Source organism: Triticum aestivum, chromosome 5D, assembly GCF_018294505.1.
Source record: "Triticum aestivum cultivar Chinese Spring chromosome 5D, IWGSC CS RefSeq v2.1, whole genome shotgun sequence".
NCBI lineage: Eukaryota > Viridiplantae > Streptophyta > Magnoliopsida > Poales > Poaceae > Triticum > Triticum aestivum.
Window position 1 is genome coordinate 449,511,935 of NC_057808.1, and position 7,084 is coordinate 449,519,018.

Sequence of the window (7,084 nt, forward strand, 5' to 3'; positions counted from 1 at the left end):
GGGGAACATATTGTGTAGAAATACAGGACCCAGAACGACAATCTCGTCGACTAGATGAACTAGGACGTGTGTCATGATATTGAAGAAGGATGGTGGGAACACCAGCTCGAAACTGATAAGACATTGCGCCACATCACTCCTTAACCTTGGTAGGATTTCTGGATCGATCGCCTTCCGAGAGATTGCATTGAGGAATACACATAGCTTCACAATGGCTAATCGAACGTTTTCCGGTAGAAGCCCCCTCAATGCAACTGGAAGCAGTTGCGTCATAATCACGTGGCAGTCATGAGACTTTAGGTTCTGGAACTTTTTCTCTGGCATATTTATTATTCCCTTTATATTCGATGAGAAGCCAGACGGGACCTTCATACTGAGCAGACATTCAAAGAAAATTTCCTTCTCTTCTTTGGTAAGAGCGTAGCTGGCAGGACCTTCATACTGCTTTGGAGGCATGCCGTCTTTTTCATGCACACGTTGCTGGTCCTCCCGTGCCTCCGGTGTATCTTTTGTCTTCCCATACACGCCCAAGAAGCTTAGCAGGTTCACGCAAAGGTTCCAAAATATAGATTTCTTCTTCCACATGGGTGCGCGTCCCTCAGCGTCATTCGGAACAGATAGTTCGCCGGGACCCTTTCCAAACATTACTTGTAAATTATTGACCATAGCAAGTACGTGATCACCGGTACGAACGGCGGGCTTCATTCGATGATCTGCCTCGCCTTTGAAATGCTTGCCTTTCTTTCGATATTGATGGTTCATCGGAAGAAATCGACGATGCCCCAGGTACACATTCTTCCTGCATTTGTCCAGGTGTATACTTTTGATGTCATCTAAACAGTGCGTGCATGCGTGCTATCCCTTGTCTGTCTGTCTTGATAGGTTACTGAGAGCAGGCCAATCATTGATGGTTACAAACAGCAACACATGCAGGTCAAATTCCTGCTGTTTGTGCTCATCCCACACACGTACACCGTTTCCATTCCATAGCTGTAAAAGTTCTTTAACTAATGGCCTTAGGTACACATCAATGTCGTTGCCGGGTTGCTTAGGGCCTTGGATGAGAACTGGCATCATAATGAACTTCCGCTTCATGCACAACCAAGGAGGAAGGTTATATATACATAGAGTCACGGGCCACGTGTTGTGATTGCTCCTCTGCTCCCCAAAAGGATTAATGCCATCCGCGCTTAAACCAAACCATACGTTCCTTGCGTCACCTGCAAAGTCCTCCCAGTACTTTCTCTCGATTTTCTCCACTGCGACCCGTCAGCGGGTGCTCTCAACTTCTCTTCTTTCTTACGGTCCTCTCTATGCCATCGCATCAACTTGGCATGCTCTTTGTTCTGAACAGACGTTTCAACCGTGGTATTATAGTAGCATACCACATCACCTTGGTAGGAAACCCTCTTCCTGGGGCACTCGTCGTCAACATCACCAGGGTCATCTCGTTAGATCTTATACCGCAATGCACCGCATACCGGGCATGCGTTCAAATCCTCGTACGCACCGCAGTAGAGGATGCAGTCATTAGGGCATGCATGTATCTTCTGCACCTCCAATCCTAGAGGGCATACAACCTTCTTTGCTGCGTACGTACTGTCGGGCAATTCGTTATCCTTTGGAAGCTTCTTCTTCAATATTTTCAATAGCTTCTCAAATCCTTTGTCAGGTACACCATTCTCTGCCTTCCACTGCAGCAATTCCAGTATGGTACCAAGCTTTGTGTTGCCATCTTCACAATTGGGGTACAACCCTTTTTTGTGATCCTCTAACATGCGATCGAACTTCAGCTTCTCCTTTTCACTTTCGCACTGTCTCTTTGCATCAACAATGACCCGGCAGAGATCATCATCGGGCACATCGTCTGGTTTGTCTTGATCTTCAGCTTACCCCCTTGCAGCATCACCGTATTCAGGTGGCACATAGTTGTCATCATCCTGTTCTTCTTCGCTCTCTTCCATCATAACCCCTCTTTCTCCGTGCTTGGTCCAAACATTATAGTGTGGCATGAAACCCTTATAAAGCAGGTGGGTGTGAAGGGTTTTTGAGTCAGAGTAAGACCTCATATTCCCACAGCTAGGGCATGGACAACACATAAAACCATTGTTCTTATTTGCCTCAGCCACTGCGAGAAAATTATGCACGCCCTCAATGTCTGAACTTCGAATTTTACATGCTAGCAGAACCTCACTTTCTTCACATAATATATTCTTTTGAGATTTTTTTTGAAACTTCAAAATTTCCACATGGTTTCCATCGTAACTTTGGTTTCCACCTAATATTCTCTCATTGTTAGCATTTGCTTTTCTTTTTTCTTAATTTTACAGTGAATTATTTTAACTTTTTCCGCAACTGGTATAACATCTGGTTTGTATTAATGTGCATTTGTCATAGCATGTTTGTTGGTTGTAGTATCTGGAGCTAATTTTTTTCCTGGACATCACAATATGTAGCATGGCAATATGGTTGGTCACTACTCTATCAAATTATTCATTCATTGCAGCGTCTTGCGGTAGAGGGTAAATAATTGGGTGGGTTAATTGCACACGCCATGTTCCTAACTTCTTATAAGAAGTATCCTTGTGAGGCAATACATCAAGAAATCTTTACAAAACTGTTTGCTCCCAAAAACAAGGTATAACCTTTGAAAAAAAAGGCTATGCCAACAGTAGGCCTGAGAGGTATTGGAAATTTAGCAATGAGCCGCAGTACAACTAGCCTTACCAATTTTTGGCACTACCCTCCTCCCACTCCACCGTGTGTTGCTGTTTATGCAACCACTGTCGGCATAGGGAACGACGGGGATGTGCCAATGTGTGACATCCCATGATCCACGCGCTACCATTGTGGCCACCCGTGCAAGCTCCTTATCATCCACACGGAACTTGTATATCGAAATTAGTTTCTGTTGCCTATGGGATGCTGAAAGACAGAGATAACTGTATTTTTTCCGTTCATCAATAACGGGCAGACAAAAATAACAAATTTTGTGTCGGCTGAGGTGTAGCTAACAGAAAATAACCTATATCCGTGCCAGTTTTAAGCCCGTAGAGAAATAAGAAGCACGCCGCTGCTTGTCCGCCCCACCGGTGAAAATTTTGCCACGCCGAAAATTCCAGCCTCTTTTGGTGCAAACTCCCGTGCCACTCAAATAGTATCCTAGCCCCAAAACCCCAAATTCTCCCATCCACTTTTTTATTTTTATGAAACAAATTATCACATGCCCTAATCCATCATATATATTCTACTCTCCGTGTTGCTTTCAGCACATGGCATACTATTATATTTAAAAAATAAGGAATACCCCTAGCTTCTGCATCATGTGATGCCCATAACCAAGCTAACTAATTTCAGGAGGGCTGATTCCCCATCAACTCACCCTTCTAAGTGAATTTGGTTTGTATTAGTGCATATCTAGTATACCATATTTTTGTTGGGTGTACTATGTTGGTCTGCCTAGTTTATTATGGAGAATATATATCATGCATGATAGTATGGTTGATCTGGCCTCTAGTCCTATTCAATTATCCATTCATTGTGTACTTGTAATGTCATGGTAGAGGGTGAATAATTCCCACACACCACATATCCACATAACGAGCATAGTCTTGAAGCAATATCCTAAGAAATATTGATAAAGGTTGTCACAAAAACATAACAACCGTTTTTCAGGAAAACAGTATGTGGCATGTAGGATTGAGAGGTAATGGGAATTTAGCAGCAAGGGCAATGTTATTAAAATGTTTCCATTCATAATTCTTGAAACAGGCTTTCGCCCAACTTTATATTAAAGCCCGAAGGGCCGAAACGATACAAAGTGGCTAGAAAACCCTCATACAAATAGAAGTAGGTCAAAAGAAAAAAACGGTATCCGAGAGAGTAGCACAAATGCTACCAACCCAAAAACTATGTTGAGATGCATGAGGCTTAATTTTCTTGCTTCTCTACTAGCATCTATGGAAGCACTTGAATGATGTGATGTTCAATGAACTTGAACCAAGCCTGACCCGCTGCTCAATTGAGCTCTCTCTCACTCATCTCCTATGATGCCTGCTAAGTTTTTTCTATGTATGCTCATGTGTTATGTTATGTGTCTTCTGAAACAATCAATTACCATTCCTAACTACGAACAAGATCGTGTATTTCAGACCTAGTTCACGGTAGAAAAAGTCGAGTTTCGTTTGGTAGTACTCATTCATGTCCAGTTAGGAAAGTTTGGCGAGTCAAATCACGTGATTTGTGTTCATAATAAATTTTGGCGTTGGTATGAGCACAAAGGAAATTTTTCAAGAGTCCATGGATCTGGTGTGATTATGATACTTTCATGCTTGACATCGCATCTCTGTTGCTATTTTTATCTCAATAATAATCTGGGTTGAGTTATTAATCTTAAGACTTGTTCATCCAGAAGCGGGTGGTGTGGTCCACATAAGTTTCTTTACATAAAGTCTCTTACAAATTTCGCTTGTTGCTATCGGATATTTAGTTAGTGATACCAACCGGTGCCTTTTTATATCATTTTATCATGTTTTTTTACCTTCTTTCACAATTGGTATACCATTCATGTGGTTTTTATTAATGTACACTCAGCATAGCATGTTTGTCGGGTGAAGTATTCGATCTAACTTTTTTCAGGATATTGATCGCAACATATATCATGGCAATATGGTTGGTCAGTAGTGTTTAGGTTGTTCATTCATGGTGACACCTCGTGGTAGAGGTGAATAATTTAGTAGGGCTCAATCTTTTAGTAGGGCTCAATCTCATACAACATGTCCCAATAAGAATCATAGATGTGAAGCAAAGCAATACATAAGAAAATTTGACAAGCTATTGGTCCCAAAATAGAGTAACCATGTTTATCATAAAAAATGCATGCAAACTTTAGGCATGAGAGGTGTCTGAAATTTAGCAATGAGTCGGACCTATGCAAAGAGTAGCCATGCATCCCCGTTTATGCACCCACCGCCGGTGTGGGGAACAACTAAGACGTGCCAACATGCAACACCTGATGATCCTTCTTCACGTATGAAGGGAACAAGTGCTAGCTCCCCTCTGCTTGGATCGACCCTCCACGGTGGCGAGATAGATGAGGGAAGACAGTTTGCTGCACAGAGCAACCCCTCGTCCCTTCCTCCCTCCTCTCCAGCTAGCTTCCGCCTTCCTTCTCTGACGAAACCCGCTGCACCTCGTCATGTCAAGAGTCCAGAAGCTAAGATGCACCATCGTTCTAGTGGTGCAAAAGGAGTGTATTCGTCAGAGAGTTCAGAAATTCAGACCTTGCTTTCATCGGAGAAGAAACGAACCAGGAACTGCAGGCACCGGTTGCCGGCTCGAGTCAAGGAGATGTGCGAAGCAAGAGATGGCCCGACGGCGGGACGCCCGTCTCCAACGCTTGGAGGTGGCCAATGGGGAGGCGATGGATTGTGCGGCAGAGGGATCGCTATCGGGCGGCCGGAGGTTGCGGCCGGTGGTGGGGAGTACGACGACCGTGGAGGCGGCCGGAGGCGTTGCCCAGTGGCAGATGCCATGCAGCGGCGGTGGAGGCGGGGTGGCCGACCAGGCGACCCTCCAGATCGGCACGTGGTGGGCTGGTGGCCTCTTTGCATGTTGCTAGGGACTTATTTGTAATATGCCAGGGACCTCTTTGCACATTGTCGGTCCGGTTCGGTCTGAACAAAGAAATAAACCTAGAAACAAAGAAAAATCACACACGTGGCATGCCAAAACAGCACTAAATAGAGATGAACGGTATTTGTGTCACAGAGAGGGCAAAATGTGGAAGGAATCTTTAAGTTAGTGGTAAAAATTTGACAGAAACTAGATTTGTGATGTTCGCTGTCACAAGCACACATTTTCGGGGTAAAAAAAAAGGAATTTACTCTGAATTATTTTAGCTTCTTTCGCAACTGGTATAACATGTGGTTTTTATGAATGTACATTTGTCATAGCATGTTTATTGCTTGTAGTATCTGTACCTAACTGTTTTTTCCTAGGACATCACAGTATATAGCATGGCAATATGGTTGCTCACTAGTGTATCAAATTATCTGTTCATTGCGAGCCACGTCTTGCAGTAAAGGGTGAACAATTCGGTGGGACGCACACAACATGTTCGTAACTTCTTATAAGAAGCATCCTAGTGAGGCAGTACATCAAGAAATTTTGACAAAACTGTTTGCTCCCAAAAGCAAAGTATAACCTTTGCAAAAAGCTGTGCCAACTGTAGGCCTGAGATGCGTCAGAAATTTAGCAATGAGTTGCAACACAACTAGCTTTACCAGATTACGGCATCACCCTCCTCCCACTCTGCCATGTTGCGCTGTTTATGCAACCACACCGTCGGCATAGGGAACGACGGGGATGTGCCAATATATGTGTGACACCCTATGGTCTGAGCGCTCCCATCTCCCTGTCCTCCACGACGGAACGTGTATATAAAAAATCCTAACTAAATTAGTTTCTGCTGCCAGTGGGCTGCTGGATGACAGAGGTACCTGTATTTTCCTGTTCATCAAATACACGCGGACAAAAATAGCAAATTTTGAGCCGGGTGAGGTGCAGGGACATAAGTAGCACGTCCCTGCTCGTCCGCCCCACTGGTGAAATTACAAACCTGTAACAGCAGACCGCAGGTTTAGAATTTTCCACTGCATGCGTATCACTCTTTTTCTTCCACACTCTTTTTCTTTGCGATATAAATTCTCACATACTCCACTCCATCATATGCATTCTACGCTCCGTGTCATTTTCAGTACATGGCGCACATACTATTATTTAAAAGAAAAGAGGAAAACCCCTAGCTTCTGCGTCATGTGATGCCCAACCTAACTAATTCAATGAGGGCTGACTCCCCATTCATTCACCCTTCCATCGTCGATGATGATGGCGCCATGGCCTCGTCGCCGGTGGCGGCAGAGAGGAGAGTGGCGGCAGGGACTTCCCGGTGCGGCGCGGCGGCGCCGCACAGGAGCGGGTGTAGGGTCGGGTGAGATGGCGGCGGAGAAAGGATCCGGCGGCGGCGCTAGATCGAGTCGCGAGTCCCTCCTGATTAGCAATGAAACCATGTAGTTCAGGCCTA